General features: G+C 46.5%; 1 protein-coding gene and 1 long non-coding RNA gene across 10 annotated transcripts in view; one reads left to right on the top strand and one right to left on the bottom strand.

The window, feature by feature from the left end:
* Positions 1–18429, top strand: part of FOXN3 (forkhead box N3) — a 393402-nt gene that overhangs the window by 175592 nt on the left and 199381 nt on the right. The gene's annotated exons all lie outside the window — the stretch shown is intronic.
* Positions 539–7737, bottom strand: LOC102156073. 2 transcript variants are annotated; one of them, XR_005363664.1, is made up of 5 exons: positions 7522–7737; positions 6962–7122; positions 5871–5969; positions 4471–4588; positions 539–1289 (listed from the first exon to the last, which is right to left on the bottom strand). It is a non-coding gene; the product is annotated as an uncharacterized LOC102156073 (long non-coding RNA). The 2 variants fall into 2 exon arrangements; XR_005363663.1 differs by having other exon boundaries at positions 540–1289; positions 7039–7122.

Here is an 18429-nt window from a genome sequence, read left to right as displayed (position 1 = left end):
CGTTAGTTGAAGGAGAGAATGGAAGGCTTGCACATCCCATTCACATTTTTTCCCTTCTAAAAACTTGGAAGAGGGTTTTAAGCTTGACGGGACTGAGAATGCAGAATCTTATGTGGTCCTTGTTCCCCAAGGGCTTGGAACATGTCCCCCGTTGGACACCTGCCTGCCTGGGATGTGGGAGAGGGACCTTACAGGATTGCACTAGCAATACCCCGGGCACTTCAAAGCAATGAGCATTTCTTGGCTCCTTCCTGGAGATTCTGATTCAGTTGGTTTGAGGTGGGTTGGGGACAATTGGTGGTTCTGATAAGCTCCATGGATGTTTCTGACTTGCAGCCAGATTTGAGAATCCCTGAACTAGATGCCCTCTTGGGTTCTTTCCAAAGCTGAGATTTCATCGGGAACATCTCATGAATGAGTAAGTCGGAAAGAATAGACAGTTCTGCTTCCGTTTTATCTCTGTCTCTCTTTTTTTAAACATTTTATCACTCATAAGACTTAGAAACATAAGGACTTAAAAAAAACGGACTGTAAAAGATAGAGTTTTATTTTTATTTTGTAATCCTGGGGAATTTCAAACATACGTGTGTAGCGAGAGTAGCGTGATGAATCCCTATCACCCCCTTTTGCCCATCACCAGATTCTGTAGTCAGCAAGGGCTTTTGGCATAAGTCTTTGGAAGCAGATCCTAGATCTCACGTCGATTTGCCTTCCGTGTGCAGAAGAATAAGCTCCAGTTCCTACATCACCTCAATGCCAGCGTCCCCCTGAACAAAGTGAACACTTCCTTGGTATCACCTAATACCAAGTCCGTACTCAGAGATCCCTGAGGGTTTACAGAATGTTCGGTTGGAATAGGATCCCAGCATGGTTTTGGTGTGTAGTTGTCCGTTAGGCCCCTGATGTCTGTTTTCATCGACAGCCAGCCCTATGCCTCCCCACTTTCTGATGCCCTTCCTTGTCAAAGACACTCATCTGTTGGGCTCTAGAGTGCCCCCACGTTCTGTCTGCTTCATTTGAATTTCATCTAGCGTGTTCTTCGGTCCCCTTGTATTTTGCATGAAATAGAAGTAAGGCTGGATCACCTTCTGAGTTCCCCCTCACCCCCCTCTAGAATGTTTTTTAGACAGTTCTTCTGTGTTCTCACATCAGGAAGGCTGGTTGGCCCCTCCTGGGGGATGATGCTGAGCTTGAGCCATGGGTTCATGTGGGATCAGCTGCTAGCCACCTCTGCAAGGTTTTCCATCGGCTTTTCATCTTAAGAGTTTCATCTGTGGACGGACCTCTGCCTGAATCAAAGTAGAGTTTCAGAGTCTGAGAAGAAGTTTTATATCCCCTAAATACAGATCTTAGTTAAGACTATAAGAGGAGCACATGCTAACCTGAGTACTTGTAAAGGAGGAGTAAAGTGCAATTCCTTTTTATAGGCTGGATGGTAATGGTTCATGCGTGTGTGTTTATTTCTGTGCTTTTTCTTACCAATTTAACAAAAACCATTGTTGTCACAAAAGGTTTATAAAGGAAACACTGTACAAAAGTATGTTTATTATATCTGGGGCTGAGCGCTTTATTTATTTATTTATTTATTTATTTATTTATTTATTTATTTATTATACTCTTTATGTGCAACATAGGGCTTGAACCCACGACCCCAAGATGGAGAGTCACACACTCTTCCGACTGAGGCAGCTGGGTACCCCCAGGCTGAGTGCTTTAAACACAGTTTCAGCTTATTAATATGGGCAACTTGTCTAAGTTGAAAGAGGAGTGGATTAGAAGCCAAGATACCTGGTTCTAGTTTTGATGCTGGTGCTGGTAGCTATGTTGGCCCTCAGTCTTCTCATGTATAGAAGCAGCAATTCGTAATTGCTGGGCTTCTTAATTGGGGGTCTTTGGATATCACAGGCTTTGCAGACAGCCTGAAATTATTGACTTCATACCCCGTGACTATGCATGTTGCATTTTTCTGGAGGATCCCAGAGTTCTGTTTGTTCGGTTTTTAGATTCTTTAATGGAACCTCTGACTCAGGAAAAGTGAAGAACCACCTGTGTTTTATAATAACAGTAGCAGACATAAATATGCAAACACCTTCTTCGAACTTGCCATATGCAGTATCCTACTTCCTCACTACAATCCTGTGAGGAAGGTCCCATTTTCCTTCTTAACATAGGTGCTGAGTTGAGCTCAGAGTGGTTAAGAAACTTTCTGGAGATCACATGGCTGGTAAAGTAGGAGAGCAGTAAATCACTCTAATTCCCTCCAGTTTTGAAGGGCCTGTCCTTAAATAAACCCGGGTGTTTAGTTATACCTCAGTAGACAGGCTATTGTAGATCATCTCTACATTCTTCCTCAAAATATTCTATGAACATGAGTTATAGGGAACTAACATGACACCAGTAAACTCAGAATTTACTGTGGGGGTGCAGGGTAGAGAAAGGTAAATATAGAGAGTCTTTTTGTGCTGTTGGGATGGGGCCAAATTCTGTCTTTATCAGCAAATGGAAAGATGGGGCATGTGCATGAAGCTTACCCATGCCCTCTCAGCTTCCGGCTGCCAGGCTCTATCCTGAGCCTCCTCCACTGATTTGGCCCAAGTTCAGAGTCCCTTCCCTCTGCATAGACACCGTTTATACAAGCTCTCCCTCCCAATTCCCAGCCCCCTGGATGTTTTGCTTTTCCACCCTGGTGGATGAGATTCTTTTTCTTTTTCTTTTTTTTTTTTTTTTATGAGATTCTTTTTCAAAGGCACTTTGGAAAATGCGGTGGCATCTCCTACGTGGCAGGACCTCCCTATTATGCACAGTTGGCTCTAATTCCCTCCTCTTGGTGGTTCAACACAGTGTCAAGAGCATTCCCCTTTCCCATGATGCTAGTCAATGTACCCATTTAACTGATGGTCATTTTAGAAGAAGAGGTGACTTATTTTGAATAAGTAATGCTCTTTGAAGAACTGCGCATCCTGGTTTTGATGGGGAGGGTCCTAAAAAGTCAGGGTAGTGTTGGGTGGTGAGGCATGCAAAAAATGTGTTGGGGTTTATCAATTTCTTCTGAGGCCTCTGGGGCAGGTGACGATCCCATTCATCCCTGAGTATGGGCTGCCTTTTTCTCACCAGGGCGCCCCACCCAGTGCACCGCTTTCTGTTGTTGGTGCTAAATGCAAACTTTGTTGCCTGAGGAGGTTGGGGTCTCCAAAGGGCCTGAAGTAAACATAACCCTGTGTCGCAGGCCCTGGAATAGGAAGCACTTCATACCAGCATCCTCCTTCATCCCAAGGAGTCTGCACCACCCTTGGCCATGCTCTCCCTCTGATCCTATCAACTCTGCTTCTTGCTGATTCTTCAGGTATTAGATGCCTTGGCGGTGGGGGAGGGGGTCGTGCATTCCTGTTCTGGTCTTGCCAGCTGTTGATTGTCTGCTCATTCATTCATTCAAAGACTTGGTAAAGTAGTTATGGTCAGTACCAACTCTACTCAACTACACCAAATGCTGAAAGGATACAAAGTTGAATGTGTGGTGGCCTGGGCCCTAGCCCGTGGTCCAGTGAGCCCTGCCCACAGACTTGCCTCAGCTCTGAGAACTTAACCAGCAGAAGCCCTTCCTTCAGCCTACTTTCCTCCTTTTGCTTATCTGTTTCCTGTTTCTCCCATCATTCTTTTCTGGCCCTTCTGTTTCAAAGTTAACACTGCTTTTTCAAGTCCCTACAGTGACTCCTATTGTTGACCTTGAGAAGGGTCCCTACGAGTCTTCTAGAAAGCTTGGTTCTTGTGGACTCGGGAGCCCCATTGGTGTATCTGTCCAGTAGCTCTCCCCATGAACGGTTCAAAAATGTTGCATTTCCTTTGGCAGGGCTTTGTGATACCTGGTAGGTCTATGGGTTGCTTCTTCATTGATGTACTGCCTGGATCTCCGAACAGCAAGAAATTGCTCTCAGAACCTCCCCTGTTGAGCTGAAGAGGCTTTGGGATTTCCCTTTGAAATCACTTTAGCTGCAGGATAATTCTCTGCAGTAAATAATATGGGAAGTTGGCACACTGACCTCCTATTTGAAAGTCATGGGTTTTGCTTCTTTCACAAATAGTGATGAGTTGTTTGGATTAATCCATACTTCTCTCACAGAGCCCTTGGTCATCTTAATGCCCTTAAGTTTTGGCGAGGTGATGGCAGGTCTTAGATTTTGTAGAAAATTCCACCATCTGCCCGGTGGACATTTTTGCACTTGAAACAAATGATTATATATTTTAAAAAGGCTAATGTAATGTTTGATTTGATGAGACTGTAGTTTATTAGGCAGACCTTTGTTTATGTATTTTGGTTCCATGGTCCCATTAAAGTACCTTATTCCCATTCCCTACCCTTGCCACTTTTCACTTGTCGCTTGTCTCGATGAATGTATCTAACTAGCCCGGTGAGAGTTTATCTTTTGGCTGCATTTGGTTCAACAGGGGCCTGATGTTCCTGTCAGAACTTACCAAGTTGTTCTTGTGGAGTGCTTCCGTATTGGTAGGCCATCAATATCTCTTTACCTGTGATTTCAGGGACACCGGGGCCCTCTGCTTACTAGTTTATTCAGTAGAGAGATCTGGTAATCTGAAAGGTTAAGTTAAAAAGTGAGATTTGGTTCTTGCCTTTTAGGAGCTTATATTGCAGGGAAACGAGACAAAATAAAAAATAGAAAAAAGAATAAACCACCACAAGTATGGGAAGTGTGCCACATCAATAAGTGATAGGTGTCATTTGAGGTCAGAGAAGCTTCTCTTCCCTAAAATGGGGCATATGGATATTCTTCATGGGGAAAGCACTCAAATAAATTCACAAAGCATTCTTCTGGTGTGAGAATGAGCATGCGACCTCCAAGAATGGATGAGTTAGGATGAAATTTGACTATTCGAGAAAATCCAAACAACAGTGAGTTAAACACGTTACAAGTGGATTGCTCGGACATAAAATAAGTCTTGAGGAGTTGGACAGAGACCCACATTCCACCTCTCCTTCTGCTCTGCTGTTCCTAGTGCACTGCTGGTTTCCATTCTCAGAGCCTTCTCACGGTTGAAGATGGCATCAGCTAGCATGCTCTCCATTTAGGAAGTGGGTAGGGGGTGTGCAGGGAAGGATCAAACGGGGTCCCACTGAGTTAGCAGTTTTAAGGAGCTTTTTCAGAAATCCCACACTCTGCTTTCATCTCATTGGCTATACTCTGGTCACATGGCTGCAAAGAAGGCTAAGAAATGGAGTCTTTCAGCTGAGACCATTGCAGTCCCAAATAAAACGTTGGTTTTGTTACTATGCAAGTGTGGGATTTTCTGTCAAAGAGGTCTAGAGGAGATAAATGTTGCTGGACCCGAGGGATATGTTGGAACAGTGTCAGAGAAGAGGAAGGAGAGAGATGGGTGGTTAGGAAGGTTATGTAAATACAAGTAAGGAGTTGGTGGGGGAGCTAGGACGCCAAGGGAGGGGGAGGGGACTATAAATTGCTCTGGTAACTTAACTAAAGCAGAGACGCTGACCTATTTTTTTTTTTTTTTAAACATGGCAGTTAACCAGGATTTTGCTTCAAGATACTCTGGTTAAATTGCATTTAACATTTTGAAAAGCAAATAGCTTAATGTAGCCTGTGCCCAGTATGATAAGAAGAGAAGCAAGGCAATGTATGGTGGGAGATAGAGAGTGGTGTAAAGTTGTTTTCTGAATAATAAGTTGCCAGTCTGCTGTGTGAGGTTGCAGAGCGTTCCAAGAACGGAATGCAGGCTTTGCTGTGTGCGCCTGCGCATGCACCGGGGAACTCGGCGGGGGACCAGAAAAATCCAGGCGGGGCGAGCATGTTGCTGCTCGGCGGCTGGCGGCTGGCGGCTGGAGGAGGCTCTGTGCTTACCTGCCCTGGGTCTCCTCCCCTGGTCCCCATGGGAGAAGTGGGGATCTGCCCTGCTCCCAGCGGGGTTGAGTTCCGGGCTGCCTTCCATTTACCAGAGCTCTGTGCAGGATACAGGACCGATAAGTGATTTAACTGATGTCATTAGACAGAAAATCATCAGCTTGCAGGACATTTGTACACTTTGTTTTTAGGGAAAAAAAAGAGGCCAAGTCACACGAGCGCTGCTCTAATTGTGGCTATGATAGTGGAGGGGGAAAAAAAATCCAGGGTCTCCCAGAATCAGAGCACCACAGTGTGGCCCGGAGCCTGGATGCAGGGTCTCACCAAGTACTCTCAGGATACTGCATAAAATGCCCAGGTCCTTCCAGTGTCTTCCACAATGCGGTCATGTAAAGTGAGACCCTGTGTTCATAGCCATGATTTCCAGACCGCAGAAGCCTTAGTTTGCAAACTAAAAATCAGACTCGGCATTTACAAAAAAAAAAAAAAAAAAAGTTCAGTCATTTTAGAAGCATTTTTAGCAGTGATCATTCCTGCCACACATCTATGTGGAATGCCAAGCACAGTTTTGGGTGCTGAGGATATAGCGGTGATGTGTGGTAGTTAGTTACCTGGCTATTCCAGACGATCGGTAGGGCGGGGAGAAGGGGACGGGGGCACATGTTGAACACTAGAGCCATACGTGAACACATAGGTGATAGAGCAGATAGTGATACACATGGTGAAGAAGACAAAACAGGGTAAAACCCTGGAGAGGGGTGAGGAGGAGGGTGGGAGGCTTCCTGGAGGTGTTGATGGGGCCATGCCTTAAGTGGCAAGAGGGATGCTGCAAGGCCTGGAACAGAGAGAGCAGCAGGTGCAAAGGCCCAGAGGTGGCAGCAGCTGGAAATGTCCAAGGGACAGAAAGGAGGCCAGTAGAAAGGACATTATATAGAGAAAATGTGAGGTTTTATTTTTTTTTGATTTTTTCCTTTTTCTGTATATTTTTTTATTGGAGTTCAATTTGCCAACATATAGCATAACACCCAGTGCTCATCCCATTAAATGCCCCCCTCAGTGCCCGTCACCCAGTCACCCCATCCCCCGCCTACCTCCCTTTCCACTACCCCTTGTTCGTTTCCCAGAGAGGATGCAATGTTTTAAAGAGCCGTTCTGGAGAACCATGTACCTGGGACTGGCTCTGATGGTGCAGGTTAGAGAGGTCAGAAATGATGCTGGGCTTAGATCAGGACTGGGGTTTGCAGATGAAGGCCTGTGGGCAAACGGGGGTTGGGAAGTCAGATGGGGGATAGAGCAAACATTCTGTTTTGGCGATGTTAAATTTGGGGTGGCTTTTGAACATCTGAGCGGAGCTATCAGGTTGGGGGTTTGATATGTGAATTCCAAGCTCAGTAGAGAAGTCAGAGCGGAGGTAGAAATCTGGGGCGCATTAGTGGTTAGTTGGTGGAAATGAAAGCGGATTTCTGGATTACCTCTCCATCGGAAAGGAGGAGAAATCAAACCTCCATTTCAGTTCTTATAAAAAATTATATTTCCATTGCTATTTTGAATAGAGAATTCACTTTAGGGTAGCTTTGGCATGGTGCATAAAAACAAAAGAGGTTCCTATTTAGGGGGAGAAATTCAGAATTATTTCAAAAAATAACTTAACCTGTAGTTATTGTAGTTCCTGCCAGTAGTTTTGCAGGCAGAAAACAAACCGTTGCTTTTTGTAATGAGATTGTAATTTCCAAATGTGCTCGGGGCCGGTGGCGCCTCGATATGGCGATATGATGAGAGGAATGCACTCTAGTAAACATCCCATTTAGCAAAGCCCCCCTAACCCATGACTTCTCCCTGAGTTCCCTGCCATCTGGTCCCTGGCTAGAGAGAGGAATTTTTCTTGTATATGTGTTTCCATAGCAACGAGTTTGCAGTTGATATGGAAAGTAAGCAGTTGCCCTGGCAACGGAGTTGCTGATGTGGTGGCTCCTCGGCTTTCAGGAACAGGATAAGCTGACCAAACTAGTTTAGATGCATCGCAGAGGGCAGGGTGATGTAGGGCTGCACGCGGGCCCTGCCAGTGTAGCATCAGCTCTGCCTTAGGAGCGACGCAGCCCCTCCCTCTTCCCCCGGGAAGGCTCACGGAGGTAATAAATCAGACAAAAGTAGCTGCTGTCAGTTGAAATAGATTATAAGAGGGATTTCCCGGTGGAATTTATTTAGCGTCTCTTAAAGGGGAATGTTGTAGTCAGGGTACATTTGGTTGCAAAGAAAAGAAAACCACCCGGGTTGGCATAAGTAAAAGAGTGTGTGTCTCAGAGACACAATAATCGCTCCCAAAGGGCTGGTGGGTGATGCACAACCGAGCGCATCTTGGGTCCGTGGGCCGTTGGAACCGTTCCCTGCGTCCCTCGGTGGCCACATGGGATGCTCATCCCTGCCTTTCTCTGGGGTTGGGTTCCCGGAGTTCCTCGCAGTCTCGCTTCCTCTGCGTGGCTGTTGATTTCTGCTTCTGAACCCCGTTGGCTTGCCCCAGTGGAAGTTTGGCACCAGCCCCTTCAGTGTGATGGTCCCTGTGCCCAGTGATATTGGCCCCATCGTTTCTGTCCAGTGTCTCTGTCACAGTGCCAGACACATGGCCTTGGTCTCCCTGGGGGTTAGATGTCCAGCCCTGGTCACAAAGGGCCAGAGTGTCCGGGATCCAGGGACACCTCTGCATGAGGGCTGGAGCTGGGGCTTGAAACGTTCCCGTGGTGAAAAATTCTCCGGGAGGCCTTTGGCCTTTCGAAAACATCTCAATAATGAAAATAAAAATAAGAGGAGCTTTTGACTATTTTGTACTTTCTGCTTCGCTTCGTGGCTCCTCAGGACACCTGTCACAGGTGTTGGAGACTGATACACCAGAGAACTCTGGGACTGCCCCAAGGCTCCCTGCCACTTCTTTATCATTGCTGGGATGACTTCATCTTTCTTGCCTTTTGTTTCCAGAGATTTGGGGCTGAAATTTCCCAAACTAGCAAAGTTTTTCTTTGGTGGCTACTTCTTCCTGCCAGCTGCCCTCAAATTGCCTATAATCACGGGGTTGAGTGATTACCCAAAATTATGAACTCTAGCCCCCTGTTCTAGACAGGAATAAATGTCAGCTATCCAACACAAGTTGTCCTGATTTTCAAGATCAAGAGGTTGGGTAATGGTTCTTGCTAAGCAGCCCATGTCATCACGTTGTGATTTTCAACATGGGGAAAAAATGTAATTATTCTGAACCGAGCACTGGTGTAGACATAGAGAGATCACCAAACTTTGGTGTAGTGGACTGGCCAAAGATAAAAAGAGACCGGGAAGGTTAAAAGTGGCATTTGCCATTTGCCAGGGGATTGACCAATGGCCAAGATGAAACGATTTGGAAATCCACAGGAGAAGATGATCCCTAATGGTTAGCAGAACCATGGTGGGACGCCTGGAGATGACACGGAATTTCATTAGCTGAACCCTTCAGGATGGCCGGGGCAACAGGGGCCGATGGCAGGGAGAGAGGAGGTCACCAATTACCAGGGTTAGTAGCTTGCACACAGGTGGAGGGTGGGCAGGGAATGGAGTGGGAAGGCTCATGTGGGAGGCTGAGTGTGCAACATGGGAACTGATATTTTCACAGAGCCTATGGGGGGCTGTTTGGAATTGCGTGAAGCATTTGTATCCATGACCTGATAGCTTTCCAGCAACTGCAGAGTCGATGTTATGTTCTTTTTACAGGTAGGGAAACTGAGACTCAGATTCAGTGGCTTGCTGAAATGGCATGACCAGATGTTGAACCAAGATTCTTTTTTGCTTTGCCGTTCCCCCAGCTGGCTGAAGCAGAGGGCTTCTATAGGACAGAGAGGGACCTAGATTTAGGAAGGTAGGTTGAGCTGACTGTGGAGTTCTTGAGAGCCACGCCCAGGAATCTGGACTTTGCTCTGAAGGTGGTGGGCAACCCTTAGGTATTTCTGAGCATGGGTGCCCCATATACAAAGGTACGAAAGGAGGCAAGTGCTTCCTGCTTATGCCTTAGAGGTTTGCACAGCAGCCCTCTTCTCAGCGCAGAAGGCCACAGCGGTCGTGGAGTGATTTTCTACAGACTTAACTAACAGAGACCAGATTTTTCCACAAACAACAACAACAAAAGAAACCCCACCCCAATCTGCAACTTACTTTTCATTTTAAATGTTTCACTCTTATTTTTATTTAATGAATCCTGTTTTCATTGACTATTGCTTTTATTTGTTGGCCCCACCACTTCTATTAATGTCTTGACCCTTCTGGAATTCATACAGTTCATAGGGGAATGAAACGAGTGAGCCCCTCTCTGGGGATTGGGGTTTTTTTTTTTTTTGACATTGGGGTAGATTTTCCTCTCTTGCCGTTTGAGATGGCAACGTCTTTGCCCCTTCAGCATTATAAGGAAGCGTGGTGGTATTAATCTTTTAGCTCTGTAGGGAAAAGGGGCCGAGTGGGTGATTTTACTCATGCTTTTGTTCATTTGCCCTCTGAACTCTCAGAACTTGGAGGACATTGCATTAGGTACTGTGGAACCTGAGGCACAGGGAGATGTATGGCTGGGTCCTTGGTGGACACCTTGGGGTCATCCCTGATGCTTCCGTCTTCTTCAACCTCATACCCAATCAGTTACAAAGATCTCTTGATTCTGTCTCCTAAATGTCCCTCCATCTGGCTGTCCCATTCTCTCCAATCTCAACTATTGGCTGGAAGAGCGACACAGGGGCCCCCTCCTCCTGCTTACTGTCTCTGCTCAAGTCCAGGTGATAGCAGTGCTGCTGGAGGCTTCGATGCCCAAATGCGAACTCGGCCACCACCTTTTGGTGGTTCCTGTTACCTCAAGTGGTTTGTCACAGAGTGTGGCTCTGACCACCAGCTTTAGAATAATCTAGAATATTTATTAGAAATGCAGCTTTCTGGGCCCAAGCTCAGCTTTACTGAGAATTCGTGGTGTGGCCGCCTGGGAATCTGCATTTTCACCAGCTCTCAAGTGATTCCTTTTTACATGGGTATTTGAGAAGCAGAGTTGAGAGGACTTGGTTCAAACCCTTCAGCACAACTTGGAAGCTCTGCCTTCCTAGTACTTTTCATGGTGGCAGATTTCAAGACTGTATGACAACGGACTTCAGAGTCCATTGTAGCTCTCACGGGAGACAACACATCACACATATCATCCGTGTGGGACCCATCTTGTTTCATCCTTCCTCCCCTTGCCCCTTCCCACCCTCTTTACTGACTGATTGATTGAAGATTTATGTATGTGAGAGTGCACATACCTGCATGCGTGACTGGGGTAAGGGGGCAGAGGGGAGAATCCTAAAGCAGACTCCCTGCTTGAGCATGGAACCTGACTCAGGTCTCCATCCCAAGACCCCAAGATCATGACCTGAGCCGAAATCAAGAGTGCTCCCTCGCTGGATTACTTTAAAGCAAATCCCAAGCACCAAATCGTATCATGACGTCTACACATATTTTGGAATGTCTCTCTATACGTGAGAACTCAGACACACACGCAGCCCTACAAAACCATCATCACTCCTAAAACCAAATTAACTGCGATTCTATACTGTCACCTAAAATCCGGTCCATTTTAGGATTTACCTGATTGTTTAAAAAAAAAAAAAATCAGCAGTGGTTTATTCAAATTAGAATCCAAAGCAGGTGCGCATATATGGCATTTCATTGATGTGGCTCTGAAATCTCTTTTTGACCTGTGCTCCTTCCTCTTCTTTCCTTCTCACCATTTAAAGGACGCCGTTTTCCCTTTCATCCTCTTCTCCATCATTGTTGTGATGTTCAGTCTTTTTTTTTTTATCATATTGCCAGGCGCCGTGTTCCCACAAAGGCTGTGTGCTCCAATGCTGACTTTTGCTCACGTACGCTGTTCTCTCTGCCCAAAATATTCTTCCTCCCTTCTTCCCCTCCGGGTGCTGCATTCTCCACTTGGACGATCCAGCTGAGCCGGGCCTCTGTGAAGCCACCTTTCCCATTGTGGTTCTTGTTCTCCACTTTGCCTGGTATTTCGCAGTGTGATGATCTCCTCAGACTCTGCGCCTGCCAGTGTTCCCCTTTCAGCTCTCCCACCACCCTGAGGTGCAGGGCAGGGACACTACGTGGTTCACTTTTGCACCCCTGAGGGCCAGCACGTTGCCCGACATGTGGTAGGTACACTTGAAATACCTTCTGAGAGATTGGATGAGCCATCAGACACCAAATTCAAGTGTTTATAATAAACCTAGGTTCAGCTTTTGGGAAGTTACTTGACTGTTGACTCTCATCATATGGTTTGTGGTACCTGCAGGAGTAGCTTTCTCTTAATTAGGAAGAAAACTGCTTTCTAATTTTTTTTTTTTTCAATCCACTGTAAGATTAGGTTTGCCCAGATAACTGCCTCTGTCTCCCTTCAGGAACCAACCGTTGTGGCCATTACTGCCATCCTCTTGTCAAGAATTAATAAAAGGAAGAGCGTCTTGGCTTCACTGTGCTGACTGAGGAGTGTGTTTTACAGTTGGGAGAGAAAGAGGTGGTTCAAGGCATGCAAGAGAATTGACCCTTGTCTTGGGAAATTCACTTAACTGTACATAACACCCAACAGCCTGTCACTTTTGTGAGAATGAACCTGAGCACAGCCTGCTGGTGGTAGAGATCTTAGAGATCTCTTCACTGAGATCCCAGAAGGCCATGTTGGTTCATAGAAGAATCTGAGGTCCACCCGGTGCCAGTGACTTAGCTAAAAACCCGTATATCTGGGTGAAGAGCCCAGGTCTCCTGCTTCTTGTGTGATGTTCTTGTCTGCATTGTTTCACAGCTTCCCTCCTTCCTTGAGATTCTGATCGATTGGAAACGGACATGAGCCCGTGCCATTTATGTGAGGTGTATTTTCCTTCAAGTGTCATCCTTTGAGTCACTGAGTGTACTAAATTTTTTAAATCGATGATGTGTCATTTCTGTTGGTGACCCTTGAAAATATGCTCAAAGCTATCAAACTTTTTTTTTTTTTTGGTTAACTACTAGGAATATCATTGAATTTTAGGTTTTGAATGAATCTCTGGACACTCTTTTGAGTTACCTGCTAATTCATATTATAGCCATCCATCCTCTCCACACAGATCCTTCCCGGTGAGCAAAGGACCTGATCCTGTTTGTTGATACAGATACTATGTGTAGGGAATGCAGATTGCCCCGAAGCACTGGCAAGTGTGTAATCAAAGGACTGTTGGAACATTTTTTGACTTGAGTGTCTATCCTAATTAACTCTCTATTATCTCTGGGGGTTTTTTTGACCTTTTTTTTTTTTTTTTAAAGATTTATTTATTTTAGAGAGAGAGAGCTTGTGAATGCATGAATGGGGAGAGGGGCAGGAGGAGGGAATCTTATTATTTTTTTTTATAAAGATTTTATTTATTTATTCATGAGAGACACAGAGAGAGGCAGAGACACAGGCAGAGGGAGGAGAAGCAGGCTTCATGCAAGGAGCCGGATGCAGGACTTGATCCCAGGAATCCAGGATCACACTGAGCCAAAGGCAGACACTCAACCACTGAGCCACCCAGCCGTCCCAGGAGGAGGGAATCTTAAAGCAGACTTACCACTGAGCACGGAACCTGACACGGGGCTCTGTCCCACGACCCTGAGATCATGACCTGAGTCAACACCAAGAATCGGACGCTTAATCCCCTGAACCACCCCAGGTACCCCTTGACTTATGTTAAAGGCTTTCCCCCATCCTTATAGCTTAGTTTATATCTAGGGGGGTTGTTTCTCTGAAATACTATTAACAAGTAATAAGGTCATGGTACCACTCCTGTATGGTGCCTAAAACATTCTCATAACTCGTTCATTCAACAGATGTTGATTTCATGCTTAGAAAGAGGCTTTGTGCTAGGCATCGGGAAAATGAGGATGATTTCAGTCCAGTAGGAGAGATGAGTGTCTAAGAAGTGCACGTGCAACATGGCATATGACATCTGTACAAGGTGCTATGGGAGGGCGGGTGAGGGGGTGACCACCTCCCAGTTTTTGTATCAATCAATGAGCAAGGTTTCCGTTATACAGGGAGGGTCAATAGGGAGAAGGCTTGGGAGGTGCACAGGGTGCTGAAGTAGATGCAGAGGGTGTCAGGATTCTGGAGCTAACTTGGTCGCTGACCTGTGACTGGGGTAAGTGCCTGCATCTCTCTGAATCTCGGATTTCTCCATTCAGTTCAGTAAGCCTTCTCTCGTGAGCCTGCTGTGCTTACTCAGCGTGTTTATTCAGCAACTCATGTGTGAGTGGAGCTGGCTTTGATCCATGGTTCCCAAACTAGTTGCCCCAGAGGACTCTGATTATCCTCCCTGGTCTATGCTTTTGTTTGACATTTAGGATGACCAGCAGTCACAGGGTCAGATCTGCCGTAGATCGCCGGGGTCAGCACGGTGTGCCACGGGGAAGAACATTTCTACCAGCAGCACAGGGCCTCTGGGCGGCTGCTTGCAGAGCGACATTGATGATTTCTGAACGGTTTTGGGGGAGCATCGGGATGGAGCCTCGTCCTCATGCTGCTGATTCTGCAGAAGACCTTTTCCATTTGGGAAAGTGGCACCAGGATGTGTGTGATCTGCAGGCCTGTTCTTGCGCCGTAATTAAAATGTATGCAACTGCGTGAGTGGGGACTCACTGGCTGGCTGCTTACGTTGGATCTTGTGTCTCCCTGGGCCCTGCTGTGTCGGTCCCTGCAGGTCGCAGCCAGCAGTTGGGACCCTGCTCTTCCGAGCACCCTTCCAGGGATCCTGGCACCCCAGGATTAGGGCACATCTGCTCCACGCATCCTATTCCTGCGGAAATGGAATTCTAGAGTGTGCATGGCCTTGTTGGCACCATTGACACACGTGTACCTGTCCGGATCTGTCAGGCTACCCTGCCCACGGTGGGTTTTTGGTTTTTCTCTTTCTCTGTACATTTCTCTCTCTCTCTCACTCACTCACTCTCTCTCTCTCTCTCTGTTTTATTTTTCCTGTGTACATTTCTCTTAATGATGATGTCTCCTTTATCAAAAAGCACTTAATAAACTCCCAGTGAAATCAGAAGCTGTTAAGGGCACTTGTGATGGGGCTCGTCTTACGTGCCCAGGTCCCTGCCCCAGACAAGTGCTACCTCTGGGCTGTGCGCTCCCCTCTCCATTGCTGTTACTGAGTCACTTCTGTGTCTCCCTGGACAAGCCTGCTGTCTGTGCAGGCGTGATTTATTGCCAGATGGTTATTTTCTTTACAGTGATTGAGTTTTATGAAATGTAATCCCAGTTAGTAGCCCCCCCGTGTAAAATGTTTGGCTTACGCACTTGGAGCCATTTGTTTAGCCCAGTGTTGAGGTTTACCCCCAGGCTTGGTGGGGAGCTGTGTTCATGGTGGTCACCCGGCTGGGGCTGACGGGGGGCAATGCTTTACCCTCAGTACTTTGGGGACCACACAACGGTTTTCAGATCAGCCGTTCAGAAATGGCAGCTTACTCACATGGGGTCCTTGTTGGATTTCTCATGGCCCCCAGCATTTGCCTGTCCAAGCAAGCATTGTGGGTTGAGTTGTCTCTCTGAAAAGGTATGTTAAAGCTCCAATCCTTGGTACCTATGAATGTGGCTTTACTTGGATGTAGGGTCTTTACAGACCCAATCAAGTCAAGATGAAGGCATTACTGGATTAGGTTGGGCCTTCATTTTAGTACAACTGATGTCCTTATAAGAAGAGAAGAGAGGCAGGCCTGCATTTAGGGAGGCTGGAAGCGGAGGTCGATGTGACCCATCTACAAGCCAAGAAACTTAAGGCTTGCTGACATCCCGCAGACGCTTGAGAGAGGTGTGGAACACATCCTCTTTCAGAACTTCCAGAAGGAACCAGCTCTGCTGACACCTGGATTTTGGATTTCAAGCCAGAACTGTGAGAGAATACATTTCTCTGGTTCTAAACTACCCAGTTAGTGTCACTTCTTTCTAGTGGCCCTGGGACGTGAACATAGCAATGAAAAGAAATAGTGATGAGTTTCTTTCTTCTTTTTTTTTTTTTTTTAAAGATTGTATTTATTTGACAGAGAGGGAGAGCACAAGGAGGGGGAGTGGCAGGCGTGGGGAGAGGGAGAAGCAGACTCCCCACAGAACCAGGGAGTTGGATTCAGGGCTCAATCCCAGGACCCTGAGATCATGACCTGAGCTAAAAGCAGATGCCTAACTGACTGAGCCACCCAGGGGCCCCCGGTGATGAGTTTCTGCCTATGCTAAAGGCATAGGTGCCTAGGAATTATGCAGTGGGACTGTGTCCTTTACAGAGGAGGGAGCTTAGGCCAGGGAGGTGTGTGGCCACACAGTGGGGGCTGGTGATCAGCTTGGCTCCAGAAACCATGTCTCCAGAGCTTTGAACTTCTCCCACTGACAATTGCCTTTTCAAGTACATTTGAAGCCTTGCTCACATTCAAGAAGCAGCCACCTTCGGGGGCAAGTGTTTTCCAATTTAGATGGTAAGTGAGGGGAGCACAGATCTTTTCGACAGAGTGGGGAGGATTTATAGGGTGTTGGTTGTATTTGCTGTGCACACTGCAGGCAAAGAGCACAGGGGCACAGGCCACAGGTCCCAAATGGGACCCATTATTCTGGGGTGGTAACATATTGGTCATGCCCTTGAACTTGCTTCTCTTTATCAGAAGTGATTTATAGCTAAGTGACAGTGGACCCCTTTCCTTGTAAGTGAATGCCTTCTATTAAAAAAAAAAAAATCCCTTTGCACCGTTTCTGTCAGGTGGAGGTGGTATGGGATGATGGAGCAGAGGAAGGCTTAGCTTTCTTTTCTAGCTTTATTTGAAAGTCTTAAAGCAGATCCTCCTATTTTATCTTATTACTATTTTTAAAGTCTTTATTTTCTTATTTAAGCCATCTCTACACCCAGCATGGGGCTGGAACCCATGACCCCGGAGGTCAAGAGTCTCCTGCTCCTCTAGCTGCAGCAGCCAAGTGCCCTATGTCCTCCTGTCTTAAACTCATGATACTTCATTCCACCCTCTCAAAACCCAATGTATCATTCAGAAGGCACTCTTCCTATAGCACTGGCGCTCATGGCTCACTGCTCCCTACTTTGGGTTGAGGTATTTATGAGCCTGGCTTGGGGCCCCCCCTCCTGGTCCTCAGACACTAAAGCCCCCACCCCGGGCTGCCTTCTGCACCCAGGCACCTGTCTCAGGGACCCACTCGCTTTACCCCCATGTCCACGCAGGGTGTTCGATGCATTGAACCTGTAGGGTGGTGGGGTGGGTGCTCCATGTGAACTGGTACAACTAGGTGCTGCTACACCTGCTCAATGTTTCTTACTCAGGGCCTTGGACGTTCATGGGGACTCCTGTTTGTGTTAATATATTCTTCAACCCCAAATCCTTTTGCTTGAAACTCGAAATCACGGGACTCTGTTTGCACAACTGTGGATGCTCGCGTCAGTTGAGTTCTTGGTGCAGAAGCGGAGGGACTGACTAACTCTGAGTCAGAATCCCTTTAGAATTATTTAATGTATTGGCTACTTTGTTCCCAACGATTCAGTGTTTGCGTGACCTCAGTTTTACCAGGCATCTGAAGGCACTTTTGTCGAGCGTCTTCAATCTGCCCAGTGTACCAACATTTTATTTCTGAGCAACAGTCGTGCCCTTGAACCTGGCTGCTTTTTAAGGAGGGCGTCCTGCCTGCCGCCCTCGAGAGCTGAGGTCAGTCAGTCCAGTGCTGGTGATGAGCAGGTCAGACTAATTCTTGGAGGTCAAGGTGAGTCTCTCTTCCAAATGTCTCACCCTTCATAATTGGTCCCAGGAGACCAAATACAAGTAAGTATGTGCCGTCCTCTCACGCCAGTCCACTTCATCTCTGACTTGGGGTGGGCTGGCTCCACTCTGCAGTCCAGCAGCTGGAAAGAGAACTTTCTGGAAAGCCACCTTCTACCCACAGCTTCATCAGCTCATCCATCTAGAAGCTTTGAGCTTCTTTTCTTTTGTCAGTGACCTTCTTTCCTGGGTGACTGACGAGGGCAGGGACTCTTGAGGAGTGGGACTGAGTGTTAAGTATGGACTCGGCCTCAGAGAGAAAAAGGTCCCCTCACATCCGTGAAGGCTTCAGCAGTGGCGTCCCCCACAGCATTGCCAGGGGTTGGCAGGGACTTCAAAAGGCTTTCTGGAGATTGGGTCATAGAGTGAATTCAATTACTTTGGAGCTTCCTTGCACCATTTTTATTTTCTTTAATACCTTTTATTTTATTTTCTGGCTTCCCTCTACCCCCCCCCCCCCCCGGAATAAAGGCACATTCCATAATAAGAATTCTCTAGCATCCAATACAAAAGTGATACCACTTGTCAGTTTGAAGAAAAAGCAAATTGTCTGCTCTGTGGGTTGGGATTTCCTCTTTAAAAAAAAAAAAAAAAGCAGCTTAGAGAAAATCCCTGAACATAGTCTTCTGATTGAAAAATATATTAGTGGATTTCATGGCTTTATCATTTTCTTAAAGTAACAGTTTTCCTTACTTTTAAAACATATATATTGCTGTTGAGGCAT

Source organism: Canis lupus, chromosome 8 (assembly GCF_011100685.1).
Source record: "Canis lupus familiaris isolate Mischka breed German Shepherd chromosome 8, alternate assembly UU_Cfam_GSD_1.0, whole genome shotgun sequence".
Lineage (NCBI taxonomy): Eukaryota > Metazoa > Chordata > Mammalia > Carnivora > Canidae > Canis > Canis lupus.
The sequence above is the reverse complement of the archived record's forward strand: the minus strand, read 5'-3'. Positions and strand labels throughout refer to the sequence as shown.